General features: G+C 37.3%; 1 protein-coding gene across 2 annotated transcripts in view; it reads right to left on the bottom strand.

Annotated features, from left to right (window-relative positions):
• pico overlaps positions 1-15268 on the bottom strand; it is a 129589-nt gene that overhangs the window by 85819 nt on the left and 28502 nt on the right. For both annotated transcript variants that reach the window (XM_069509138.1, XM_069509137.1), the window contains exon 2: positions 7057-7102. The gene's annotated coding sequence lies outside the window, so the exon portion shown is untranslated. The remainder of the gene's footprint in view (positions 1-7056; positions 7103-15268) is intronic.

Genomic DNA, 15268 nt, shown 5'->3' on the forward strand with positions numbered 1-15268 from the left:
CAGGGGCTAACTGAAATGTTTTCCAAAAGTCACAGCCAAAAATAACATCCGCTATTATAGAGGGTACTACAAAAAATTTTATTATGTGAGTTACGGAATTATAAGTAATCGGAATAAACATATAACCCATGCAATCAAGTTTGTCTCCATTTGCCACTGAAAATGTGGTATCAATACTGCTATGCAGTTTATAACCGAATCTCAAAAAAACCTTGTGCGCCTGGTTACCCAAAATTGACGCGCAAGCACCGGAATCTAGTAAACCTGTAATCTCAAAACCGTCAACAAAAACCTTTAAATGTGGCCTAAAGTCTCGTTTATCCACTGAATACAGAACTGTGTCAGGTAAAAGGGATGTTTTGTTGTTAATGACCAAGTTATTTACTTGTGTCTCTGCACAGTTCTTACTAATTAGTTTTTTGAATTTTTGTCCGGAGCGGGTTTACTAATCGCCTTTTTACTACAACTTGGACATGTCTTTACTGTAAAGTTCTGACGTCCACACGAAAAACATCTAATAAATTTCGGAACTGTCCTGCAAAATTTAAAGGAATGGTTACCCTGCCGCACTTGTAACATAGTTGTTTATTTGTTTTCGTAAAATCAGTGCCTTTACTTGTATCAACCTTAGGTGCAGGTGTGACTGAAAGTGTGTTTATCTGTTTTGTCACTTGTTTGTAAGCAAACTCTGAACTTAAAGTTGCCTTACTGTTAGTAGGCTCAGAAAATAAGGCGGAACGCTGCCTCGCAGCCTCTAGTTTGCGACACTTTTCCTTCAACATTGCGACAGACTTAATGTCAACAAGAGCTAATTGTTCTGAGTAAAAAGGGCGAATATTATGTAATAAAATTTGTAACTTTTGTTCTTCGGAAAGTGGTTGTGACAACCTTGAAAACATGCAAAACATTACAGCGAAATAGATAGACACAGGTTCTTCAGAGCCTTGTGTTCTTGCTCGAATTTCACCTAGCAACCTGTAGTCATAATCTACTGCATCAAATTCCTCTAAAAATAAAGTTTTCAATTCTGACCAAGACGAAACTTGACATTTGTTGCCTCTGTACCATAACAATGCTCGGCCTGTAAAAAGATGAAATGCAGAAACAAATTAATTTTCCATCTGAAACGCCATAAGATCTTTTATATTCCTCAACGCGTTCGATGAAACTGCGCGGATCACCCTGTCCGTTGAAATTTAACTTCCACTTGGCCACATTTTTATCACCAGTGCAGTCAACGGCGGTACTCTCGGAATCCAGTGATTCGTCGTGAGACGACTCATTGTCAGCATCTAATCTGGAAATCAAACTCTGCAACTTTGTTTGTAATTCACTCTTCCTACTTATTAAGCTGAGTTCGGAACACTGTATTCTCAAAATTCTAAAGTACAAATGTGAAGCTAAAGCTTTAGACCTACAGAGGGCATGTCTATCTTTAGTGTCAGAACACTTTTTTAATAAATCTTCTAAGTCTTGAAGTTTTTTAGTAATAACCCCTAACTCACTTTCAGAAGAGAAATCTGTCTCTAAAATTGATTCAGAAGGAATTTCCTGAATTAATTGTTTTAACTGTTTCTTTAAACCTAGCACTGTAGGTGCTGGAGTTTCGGAACGAATGGATACCTCATAACACAATTCGTCCTTCAAAAGTGAATGAAACTGGGCAAAGTCTGTTCCATTGTGTTAAGTCAAAACACAATTAACAAAATATCGAGCTTGTGTAACTGTCTATGTTTAGCCTTATACAAATTGGTTAAACACAAACACAAAAGAAGTTATTTAAACTATTAAATATACACAAGCAAAATACACAACAAAAACAATATTCTTAAGTCTATCCTAACTATTTATCAATTATGTTCCTATTCCAAAATATTGTTAATAATACAAGCACATATTATTACTATAGTAAACAAAATATAACAAAATAAAACTTCCCAAAATTGAATAAATGATTGTAGGTGCAGTATCACCTTTATGAGTACACAGTGTGTTACAACCTTTACAATTACAAAAGTAAACAGGCAACAAAGTTGCAATGAACTCTGACTAGCATATTATCTTTCAAAAAAAAAACAAGAGATTGTGCAATGGTTTGATGACTGTTACTTTACACTTTTAACACATAACCTAAAATACAACAAAATCTGTTTCTAAATGTCACTTTAAACTACCAGCATTCAATTAAACTTAACATGTTTTGTGTGTGAAGTAGCTTTTATCATAACCTTAACACAGCTCTAAACAAAATTTCAACAAAATAATGAAGTATCAAGTCACTGAAAAAAAATTGTTCATAACTTCATACTTGAACTTAATGTAATCTCTGAATATAGTTTATATATTTAGTTTCACAAGTTGTAACTCTTAGTATTTATAAATGTATGTGTGTAACTAGTTAACGGCACATAGCGTTTCAAAACTTTAATTATACTAAGTTACCGGAATTTTCAAACATAAGATGTACTTACTATTGAAAGCAATACCCAACAACAACTCAGTTAAGCAATGTTTATTACTAAACTGAAGGCAAACATTCACTTATACACCTCAAAGGTAAGTCAAATAACATAATTGAACGGCATAAGCACCATTTATAATGTGTTAATTAAATAAGAAAAAAAAACCAATGTTGGACTATACTCAGAAAATTACTTAAACTATCAAACAAAATTTCTAACTATTAGTTATTATTTAGTTAGTTAACCATAAAAAACAGCTTAGTGCTCTTTGCAATGTGTCACTACTTAGAAAATTGTACAATCAGCGGAGTACATTTCATAAAATTCACAAAATTTCTCAAAATATACAGAAATAACTATATAAAAAAACGTTCGGGCGCCATTTGTAAGGGTGGTAAATTGGGCGGAATGGAAATATACCCGGATACGGAATAATCTACCACCTTACAAAGATTAGAGGAAAAAAATAATTTACTTTACTTGATCTATCTACCTAGTAAAGAATAGAAGCTAGCCGTCGACTCCCTTGTAATGTATATGAGGTGTTATAAATGAAATTTGCTAGATGTTAGGCAAAATTGTTTTTAATGTAACTTTTACCGGGGTCGCTTAATACATAGTGATGGCTAATAATGCTTAGTTATTCTAGCTTAATGCCAAGACTTAATTTAGATACATTAGAATGCCTTAGGTAGATAGTACATAAAATCTATGTTTTAAATTTAAGATGCCATTGGCATGGAAATAGACAATGACACAGTAAAATTCATAAAATTGTTTCAAAATAAAAGCTCAGTAGTAAAGACAGGGTTCTTACTGTACACATACACTAAGAAGGTTCACTAAACTGTTCCAGGATACAAACATTTGCTTACTTGTAGGTGCGAAGACTGCAAGGTAGCTGGACGGCATCGGCCAAGCTCCCAAAACTCAATTTATTTGATTCTTCACAACCGAAATGTTTCATTACAAAGATTTTCACCAAGTCTTATCCATAGAAATTAAGTTGCCAACGTGAATGTGCAAAAGAAATAAATACGAAAAACCGAAAACTAAAAACGGAAACGCAAACGGAAACGCAAACGGAAACCCTGTAACAAAGAAAAACAAGATTATAATTTGTGCTGTGTGAAAATTTCGACACGTGGAATTTTCCCGATCAAACACAACTCACCTATTGAACTCCTGGCCACCAATGGTTTTCAGGAGTCCACCCACAACCCATTATCCTCATTTATTTGGGAAGGTAAAATAACTGGAACTGAAAGGGAAATCATGAAATTAGGATTTTCTCTAACCAAACCGCCATTTTGTCGAATCCACATTACTTGATTTTTCACTCACCATAATTGATGAAACATTGAAATACGTTAGGATGACTAAATTTATAACTATTGTATTTTCCCAGGCGAAGCCATGGGCGAAAAGGAGTGAGATTTTCCTGGAACGAAAAAATTCGTCTTCACATGTTGACTCCAGAAAAATTCTAAATCTCACCAATCGGTGTTGCCAGACGCAACCCGAGTGTGGCCGCTCTCATTTAGTTTGATCATGAAGCCAATTCATTTTTGAATATTTGCGGAACCTAAGGATATATTATAAGAACCGTTTTGTTAATGACTTAACAATAAACAAATGATATTATGGTTTTATTTAATTATTTTGTTTTATTTTTACGACAATTGACAACGAAGCAAACGCCATCTATTGTGGCTCGAATGAACTCTGAACATCGACCCACGCGTAGTTCTGCACCTTGATGCTAGGTGGCACCAACATACTTTGAACAAAATAGATTTTAATTAAAAGCGAAACGCTAATTAGTAGTTCAAAATTTACAACGTCACAACGGCTGCACATCGAGAATTTGTCTATATTATAGATATTGCGAGCATTCTCCAGTCCTGCTTCCCATTGCACAAACAGAATACACGAACACGACTGAGTTAGGTAGGTACCTACCTATAGAAATAGACGATAGTCTTCATTTTTCAAATGTTTCTTGCATTGGCACCGACTCAGTGGTGCTTGAGCACCAATGCAACCTCAGTGAGGTCTGGATTTCAAACGGGTCGTTCATTAGTATCTAAGAGGTGGCGCTGATTTATTTGGTTCCTAAACCGTGAAGAATTTTGTTCGCTTGACCATATCTTGTCATTTATATCTATGGTTTCTTGTCAAGTTTTTTCTTTTTAGATTTTTCGCCAACCGTAAGTATTTTTGAAAACCTGTTTTTCATGATAATTTTAAGGTACGGTTACAAAGGCAATTAAAATTTTGCAATTCCATGCAATTTAATCAATTATGACGTCACGACCACATGAAGCAATTTACTGCAATATCCAGCAATGCCTGTAAATTTCAGAAATGTTATGCGAAATAATTACTACAGATTACTCCACTTATTGCTCCAGATCAATCCATGTGTTGCCGAGCAATAATTGCTTGAAAATTACCCAGTATCAATAGAATATGTCAGCGAGGTCTCACTCAGGAGAGACATATTTTTTCAAATTCCTGTTTTCATATTTTGAGGCATTACAATGCCATATATGAAAACCAACCACTGTTACTCCAACCATTGATGTTGGAATCCCCCTAACAATTAAGCGATATAGAATAGAATAAAATAGAATATGTTTTATTAAAGTAAACTTTTTACAAGTGCTTATGAATCGTCAGGTAGTTTTAATTTACCACTGTTTCGGAATGTCGTTCCTACCGAGAAGAACCAGCAAGTAACTCTACGGTCATATCTACCGACTATGATTATTACTATCACACTGTATAGGTATGTTTTAGTTCCGTACCTCCTTTATAAGGAGGTCTTACTTACTTTTTATTTTCATAAACTCTTAACGGGTGGTCGCCCGAACAAAGAGCTTGTTAGCATCGAAGGATTATTTTCAATGGCTTTTGTCTCCAATTCGTTCTATACAGACGGAATAGTTGAAAACATTGGAATAATAAAACGAAATGTAGAGACACGTGCGTTTTAATTTCTTTTATACTACTAGCTTAACTAGCTAACCCACCTCCGCTTCGCTCGAGTGGGATTTTTGAAAATTAGTGATGAGGTGGAATTTTCAAAAATACAGAAACAGGTAAGTACCTTATTCTTCATTTTTGCACGAAAACTCGAATACCAATTTTCATAGATATAATGACGCACTTACCTACAAGATTTCATCGCTTTATACAAGTTGCTTTACAATTACCCGCAATTAGAGAAGCACACCGCTTTCTTCGTCAGATCCTCAATTTTTCAATTGCCGAACCACCAAGGAGTTTATTATTACACTATGATGCCGTATATCTATAACTAGCTTATGATTGCGACTTCGTCCGCGTGGACTACACAAACAAACCCCTATTACACCCCCTTGGGAGTTGAATTTTCAAAAATCCTTTCTTAGCGGATGCCTACGTCATAACTATCTGCATGCTAAATTTCAGCCCAATCCGTCCGGTAGTTTGAGCTGTGCGTTTATAGATCAGTCAGTCAGTCAGTCACCTTTTCCTTTTATATATTTAGAAGTAGCCGATTATAGGCTCTGGATGGGGCATGCCAATTTTGAGAATCCCATAGTTTCTCAAAACTGCCATTCCCCATCTAGGTCCGCATCGTTATTTCGCATCGCTAGTTATTCGACTGTTTCGTCACTTACCAGGCAAAGGCATATTGCAGGCAAAGGCTAACAGGTAAATTGTGGTTAAAACACCGCCTATTCTAAACACGCTTAAGACGAAACTCTTAAAAAGAAAGCGAAGTTTTGCTTACAGAGAAGTATGTAAAAGGGAGTGTTGAGTTTCTACTCCAGTCCACTCGCTGACGCTAAAAGGCTTTCAAAAGACGATGCGAACAATTTAACTTTTACCGCAAGATCTCTACTCCTGTGTGGTAAAGAACCATGCCAGTGCTTTTCAATTTGTGTTGCTCTCGTCTAAACATGCAATACAGCGACTCAAAGCTAAGAGGACTCTCGTGATATATTTAAGTTTAATGAAAATGCTAGACGTCGCTTTCGAACATTTTAAGGGCTAGTTACATGTGGGAAAAAGCGCAAAAACAGGCAATTTTGAACCGCAGTAGGTAAAATCATCATCATCATCGTCATGATCAACCCATCGCCGGATGCCGGCAAAGCACGGGTCTCCTCTCAGTGTGAGAAGGGTTTGGCCATAGTCTACCACGCTGGCCATGTGCGGATTGGTAGAAATCACACACATTTGAGAAAATTATAGAGAACTCTCAGGCATGCAGGTTTCCTCACGATGTTTTCCTTCACCGTTAAAGCAAGTGATATTTAATTAGTTAAAACGCATATTACTCCGAAAAGTTAGAGGTGCGTGCCCGGGATCGAACCCCCGACCTCCGATTAGAAGGCGGACGTCCTAACAACTATGCTATCACAGCTGTATTAGCTATAAAATAATGCGTATGAAATAATATGTCCCCTGTGTTGGGGACAACACGCAGATGAACTTTCAGTTTTTATAAAATAACGAAGGACTGGCACGCGCTGGCTCTCTCTCTATAAGTACAAAGTATCTATGTAAATGTATGAACAAATAAAAATTTAAAATTACTCACCCGCTATGTTAAATATGTATCTATCGGAACAGCATTTCAAGCGAACCTGAAACAACAGAATATTATTAATTTGTGTGTTAGGTTTCTACGTTTATTCAAACAAATGTGAATAATAGGTATGTAGACGGCGAACTTGAGCGTCGTCGAATGTTGCTCGTCGAGCATTAAATGTATAACAATCGTTGAAGCTGTCCAGCACGGAAATGAAGCCAGTACTCTTGGCACCTATCCACGCGTAGCATTATTCTAAGGTTTTGAAAAAGGGCTCAGCGAATATGTATCTACACTAGCTTATTCCCGCGACTTCGTCCGCGTGGACTACACAAATCTCATACCCCTATTTTACCCCTTTAGATGTCTACGTCATAGTAGCTATCCGCATGACAAATTTCAGCCCGATCCGTCAAGTAGTTTGAGCTGTGCGTTGATAGATCAGTCAGTCAGTCAGTCACCTTTTACTTTTATATATTTACATTAGGAACTAGGATCACTTGATACTTAGAGATTCTCATCAAACCAAACATACATAGTAATCGAATAAAACATCCTCAGACGCATTGCGAGTCAATCAAGCACGTAGACCATACCTATAGAACAAGATCACAGGACCGCCAGACATTACTTATTTTCTAAGAAACAAAATGGGATAGAGCAGTGTTACTGTATACTAATGTACACATAATATCTTTTAACCTGTGCCGTGGGCCAATTTATAGGTGTCAGCTTTAAAGGTACGTACGTAAAAACATTACCCATTTTTCCTCAAAACTGAGTGCTGAAATTTGTTGTGTCTTACAGAATAATGCAATCCTATTTTAAATGTGAAAGTGTGGGTGTTTGGATGTTAGGATGTTTGGATGTCTGTTACTCAATCACGCAAAAACGGCTGAACAGATTTGGTATAATTTGGAATGGAGATACATTGTACCCTGGATTAACACATAGGCTACTTTTTATCCCGGAAAATCAAAGAGTTCCTGCGGGATTTTGAGAAATGAAAATGTAAAAACGACGTCTCGGGCATCAGCTAGTAATTAATATTGTCAGGCACTTCCCGTTAGCGGTGAATTCCGCAAGACGCTTTAACGCTCGCAAAAAATAACATACTCGTACTTACCCATATTTAATCTTAGTTATGGCTAGCGTCGTAATTTTTACAATATAACCCCACTCAAGAAATATATGCATAAAAATCAGGATTTAGGCTTTAAGAAAAGTGAGTAGGTAATGTTTTTGCGTACCTTTAGCAGCTGATACTTTTAAATTGGCCGTCAGGACATGTTACACACTACACTAACATTAATTACTCTATCCCATACATTTTGACCCTCCACTAGGTGGACGGACGACATCAGACGAGTCGCAGGGAGCCGCTGTATCCAGGTGGCGCAAGACCGTGGCGTGTGGAAGTCCCTACAAGAGACCTATGTCCAGCGGTGGACGTCTATCAGTTGATGATGATGATGATGATACATTTTGTGCCTCAGAAAATAAGTAATGTCTGGTGAAACTGGGTTCTTGAACCACTACATACAGGCGTCGTTTGCCATCCCATTATCATTCTGCATTGCGATGTTATGGCAAGACCACTCGCCTTTCCCGGCTTGTAGCGCCATACAATGTCAGATTCCACATCCATATTTATGCGATAATAATATTAAGAACATCCAATAAATGGATTTAATGCTTTAAAGAACCTGGGAGGCCGTTACTCATAGTTATGAACTGTAACTGAAGTTACCTATGAATTATGTTAGACTATCAATTAATATTATGTTAACATCAAAAATAATTTAAAACATAGGTACCTATCTCCCTTTAACCTATCATATTATTTCAAGAAAAAGTTCATCATGATCATTATCAACCCATCGTCGGCTCACTACTGAGCACGGATCTCCTCTCAGAATTAGAACAATTTGGCCATTATTTTAAACAGAATTTACAATGTCTTATTCGAACTAAAAATTTTGATTTGCTGCAATTATTAGGGTTCCGTACCTCAAAAGGAAAAAAGGAACTCTTATAAGATCTCTAGTCTGTCTAGAAATCTATAGAATACTTCCCGTTGACCTAGAATCAAGAAATTAGGCAGGTAGGTAGGGTACACGTAAGGGGAAAAATTTGAAAACCGTGAATTTGTAGTTACATCACAAAAAAATGTTTCATGAGCTAATAATTCGTATTTTCAACTTTCAAAGTAATATTACTGTATGAAAGGGCTTTACCCAAACATTCTAAAAAAGATTTTTATTTATTTGAATGCACTATAGGTACTTAACTAGTTTTTGATTTATCGTGCAAGATGTCGAAAAGTTCGGCTGTAGTACGGAACCCTCGGTGTGCTACACTGACTCGCACTTGACCAGTTTTTTTTAGCTTTATTTCTTAGTAGAATAAGATTTATAATTTTCCATAACCAAAAATTAGCATAAAAATGTCGGTGACGCGATCTTGAAGTTTTTAACCATTCCAAAATCACCCAAAGTGCCTAAAAGTTTTCGCTCCAAAAAAATTACTTAAAGGAAAACGTGTTTAGATGTTTATTAATTTATTTCGCCATAGACCCCCGTGGAGTCATAGCGTGCATTATTAACATATAGCCCTGAGGCGTATAGGTGGAATAACGATTTGAAACGGAAATGCTTGGCCCACACCTTCGGCGCCCGCGCAGCTTGTAGCTAATTTTTAAGCTTTACATTATGCCCACATGAAACTATTACCACAGTTCATGACAGTTAGGGAATCATAGCCTAACATGTGACATATATCATCGATTCAGGATCAAACCAAGAGTTCCCTTACTCTAGTTCACTCTGGCATTACCTACTCCAAAAACTTGGCGGTGAACGGTTCTGTTGGAGGTAGCGAGGATAGGGATATACACGCTGAAATTTTAATGGTTGTTTTCCCGAAGCAAAATGATTTTGTCGTGGTATTACAATCGATTTATATATATAAAATTTATTAGAGTAAAAATGTGAAATTTACAATCGACAAAAACAAAAATCGAGTGAGACCTCGAACCAATAGTGATACCCCGTGCGTGCAGGCTAGTTTATGTATCACTACGCGCGAGAACTTATTTTGCTCTAAACTTTTTCACTTTATTGGCAGCGCGGTTCGAGTGGATGTACCTACTATTCACGTTACGTCTAGGGAGTTACTATTGTTTCTCGTACTTTCGAGTTGTAGATTTTTTTTTAATTATATCAAAACATAAACATTTTTATTTTTTAAGTTTAACTCTAAATTTCGATAGTACTACTGAAGGCAAACCATTCTGCCGCGGGAAGACAACCACTAAAATTTCACCGTGCATAAATTCGTGGATTGTTTTGAATTCCTCCAATAAAAACGTTTGGCCTAGCACGACTAATCTTTTTATGCTCTAGCATGTCGCTAGCTCATGGTGGTGCGAGCTCTGCTGCTCTCGAAAACCTACATGCATTTAATCTAAAGTTTGTAGACCAAGCAATTCAGCGGTACATTAATATGTCCGGCAGTCACTATAATTTTTTTTAACGGAGACAATTAGTGTGTTCGGATTAAGCGATATATAGCTCTTGGTTCATCACAATCATGATCAACCCAACGCCGGGTCTCTTATCAGAATGAAAAGGATAAGGTCAGGTAGGTCATAGCCTACCACGCTGCATGGTCAAGCGCGGATTGGTAGACTAATGCGAATTGGTAACTCGACAAATTTTTTGATAATAATAAATCCCTTCATTATTAATGTCCTTGGTAAAATAGGTTGACGTAACGTTTCGTTATTTCAGTTCAATGTTGTCAGCAACAATTGTCTATGCAATCAATTACTAAGGCTTTTTCTTAGCATAGATCACGTTTTCCAAGTTGGGTATTTTTTTCATCATAAAATTATTTCCCGACTACAAACAATTAATACCCTTTTTGGTTATAAGTTTCTTGCAACAAAAACTTTTTAAGAAAATCGCTAGGATTTGCATAGTCAATTTATTGGATTAAAAACAAGAGATATTCGTCACTACCCATAGCATCATAAACATGTGAAAGTATATTTTGTTTGTTGGTTGGTCCCTCAATCATGTCACAACGCAGCAACGAATCAACTTAATTTTTTGCATGGGTAGAGACCTGTAGACTGACATAGGCTACATTTGTCCCGGAAATCAAAGAGTTCCTACTTGATTTTTAAAACCCTAAATCCACGCGGACGAAGTTGCGGGCTGTTATTTACAATTATAATAATTTATTTATAATTCATACTATTAATATTATAAATGCGAAAGTGTGTGCTTCTGTCTGTCTTCTGTTTGTCTGTCTGCTAGCCTTTCACGGCCTTTCAGTGAATATAAATATTGTATAAGTCCCGCAAATTGCTATTGCGCTGGAACCATGTCTCATTAACATTCGGTATCATTTGACGTATATTTAAGTAAAAATATACCGTCCGCTCGAAACTTCAGTCTGGTGCTGACGTCACTAAAATGGCGGCCAAACGCATTAGCAATTTGCGGGACTTATACTCGTGCGTCTGTTTTCCCTAGAACCTAGAATACACGAAGAGGCTATCGGAATTTCATCTGCATGATAAACATTTTGATATGTGTATAGATTGTTTAATAATATTGCGAGTTAGCAAGTAAAAGTAGCTCAAGTACCTACTTATGTTGATAATCACTTAGTAGATTATGATGGTTTCATTATCAAAGAAGTTTCATTCGAACATAATATATTCTATACTAGCTGATGCCCGCGAATTCGTACGCGTGGATTTAGGTTTTTAAAATCCCGAGGGAACTCTTTCATTTTTCGGGATAAAAAGTAGCCTATGTCACTCTCCAGGTCTTAAACTATACTCATGACAAAAATCACGTCGATCCGTTGCTCTGTAGCGACGTGATTGAAGGACAAACCAACAAACATACCTTTATATGTCGTTAAACTACGGAATAATATCTTTGACTTTTTAGTGTTTCAATAGACTTGGATGAACTATCTATTAGATCAAGCCTCATGAAATTTGAATTAATTAGGTATGTGGATGAGTCTTCTTCTTCCTTACCTTATCCCACGCTACGTGGGGTCGGCACAACATGTCTTCTTCTTCCACTCACTCCTGTCATTCGTCAACGTATTATCCACTCCTTTTTCACGCATATCCTCTTTCACGCAATCCATCCACCATTTCTTTGGTCGTCCTCTTCTCTTTTTTCTTCCACATGCATACTTAGCATCTTCTAGTGACATGGCTTTCTTCCCTTCGTATTATATGCCCGTAGGTATGTGGATGAGTGTGTGGTGATAATTGTTAGTTCGCGTGGTAGCGTACGCTAGGGAATTTGGAATGAATTCCACTAAACAATTATAGAGGCGTCACCTACAAACGAGGGACTAATTGTACAACACAAATGTCCTTGTAACAAATAGCTCCAATTGTGTTGGCGGATAACAATCGTACGCCATCGGTTATAGTAACCACAGTTTATTATGTTCAAATTGATCGCCATTGTAATAATGTTGGCCTTTTGTTTTATAATAAGGGAAGCACTACTGTCGTACTGCAAGGCATCGCCAAGGTACAAGGTACCGATCATCATGATCAACCCATCTCCGGCTCACCGCAGAGAACGGGTCTCCTCTTAGAGAGAAGGGTTTTGGCCATAGTCTTCCACTGGCCATGTGTGGATTGGTAGACTTCACACACCTTTGAGAACATTTCTATATTCCCATACAAAAGATTCGTATTAATACTTAATAGTAAATTTGAACTTTAATATCATACTAGTGGAGGGGTTCCGGGAAGGCTGACCCGGTGTCCCGAATAGCAGAATAAGTATTAAAAAAAAGAGTCGACTGTTAGGCGGTACGAAGTTCGCCGGGTCAGCTAGTTATAATATTGCGAAATCGGGCCCCATAACGTCTCAGCACGTTGCTTGGCGAGGACTTAATGCGTTCTATTGCACGCGAGGCACGTTGCCTCCAATTGTTAGCACCGAAAGCGGCGGAAGGATGTCCCGCTGCGGTGCTGTGACTGGAATACCATTATTTTATTATACTTAACGTCGGTTATAGATGCGTTTTAGCTGCCGTGACTTCCTCATCCGTGTTCATTAGTTTTTTTTAATTCATAAACACATAGACAATTATATTTAAAAAAAACTTAAATCTAAAGTAAAACTAAAATAAAACAACATTAAATTAAAAGTAAATAAATTAAATTAAATTAAATCTAAAACTTCATCGAGACCTCCACAGCGAGGCCTTGTACCCAAGATGCTGGCAGCATTGCCCCTTTGGATGGCCAAACTAATTCTTTGACCAAGATAGCTGCCAGCTCTCGGGTCTCCGGTTGACTTGGGACTTTTAATACAAAACATTTTTATCGGTGCCATCACTCCAATTGGGTGTACAGCTCAGCGACATATGCGCCAACAAGCATAAAATGTAGAACGCTGATTTTCAGCTGTGATCTGAGTGACGACACAGCTACAACAATGGTTAAATTACCAGAATGATAGATTTAAGGAAGCATTAAGTAAGTAAGGCACTAATCAATTTATTTAAGCCCTAGTATAAGTATGTGTATATCAGGGGGCACCAAATCATATTATAATGAGTACTTAATTAAAAGAGATAGTTGTAGTTCAAGAGTCAAGATTTCTCTGGGCTTGTATTAAAAAAAAATCAAAAAATAAACATGGGACCTGTTCTCAGACATGACCGGTACCATCTCCTTCAGACCATCACTTTTTAATTGTTTCATGCTGTATTATTCAGTTGGCAGTTAGACTTTTCGACAACGTCATCATCAAATTAAAAGTCAAGTAGATACCTACCTACTCAAATAACCGTTACTTTAGCTGGAACTCTATTTATCATGCGGAAATATGACAGTGTTTATTTAATCAAACCCGTTAGTGAATGATTTGATAAGGCTGCTTCGCTATCGATGGTGATATTTACTTTAGTAATAATAATTTCGTGGAAGCTATTACAAATAACGGAAATAAGACTCTTATCCAAGATATGTTAAGCGTTCCTTTTTTTCCTTGTGGGGTACGGAATCCTAAAAACGTTATACAGATTCCTTTGCCGTTTGGCGGACAGATTAACGCATCGTGTTGTCGTGCAGTAATCAATTCAAAGCGATGCGCTTCGCAACTTCAATGAATTAAGGAGCAGATCTCTTGATTGCCCTAACCACTTGATGCTTGCTTTCTTACCGTAACATCAATGTATTTATTAAAGTGTTAACGATATACTGAACCCTCTGGGAATTAGTTAAGTGGTTTTACAGGCTGCAATAGTTCAACGCGTTGAATAAATGTGGCTGCAGCTGACGTCATCGATCTTTCAACACTTTCATTGCAGTTGGCATTCCGCTATTGTGGAATTCATTGTCAAGATAGGGGCTTTTTAGAGGACGATTCAGACGGCATACGTGGCATACACAATCTTAATGTATTAAATAAAGGTTTAATATATAACATATGTCGTTTGAATCGTCCACTAAAGAAGCCCCTATCTTGGCTATGAATTCCCAGACGGTCAAGCATTGATGGCAAGCACGTAGATTTCTGCTTCAGACAAGCATGTTGACCGTTTACAATGTGAGCTTGATGCTTGAGTCAAGCATTTACGTGCTTGACGGTTCCGTTTTACCGCGACGCGGACGTTCGGGCAGTGTTCGAAATGAGAAAAGTGCCTTTTGCTGGTTCAAGCTGCTTGACGGGCGCATCAAGTGGCTTGAACAAGCAAAACATGCTTGCCGCTTGACCGTCTCGGAAGCCCTTTAGAATAGAATAGATTTTTATTGAAATAAACTATTTCAAGTGCTTTTGATCCGTCAAAAGAATTTACCTATTACTGGTTCGGAATGCCACTCCTACCGGGAAGAACCAGTAAGAAACTCGCGGTTGCCCTTTTTGGAATTGACAATAATATCAAGTATGCTATCCGTACTAATATTATAAATACGAAAGTGTGTCTGCCTGTCTGTCTGTCTCCTAGTTTTTCTCGGCCTAACGGTTCAATCAATTTTAATGAAATTTGGTACAGATTTAGCTTACAACCCGGTGAAGGACAAAGGCTACTTTTTATTCCCGAAAATTAAAGAGTTCCCACGGGATTATAAAGAACCTAAATCCACGCGGACAAAGTAGCGGGCCGTCTAGTAGTGTATAAGTAAGACTTCATCTGCGTGGATTAAGGTTTTTAAACATCC

The sequence above is a fragment of the Maniola hyperantus genome, chromosome Z (genome assembly GCF_902806685.2).
Source record: "Maniola hyperantus chromosome Z, iAphHyp1.2, whole genome shotgun sequence".
NCBI classification, from domain to species: Eukaryota; Metazoa; Arthropoda; class Insecta; order Lepidoptera; family Nymphalidae; genus Maniola; species Maniola hyperantus.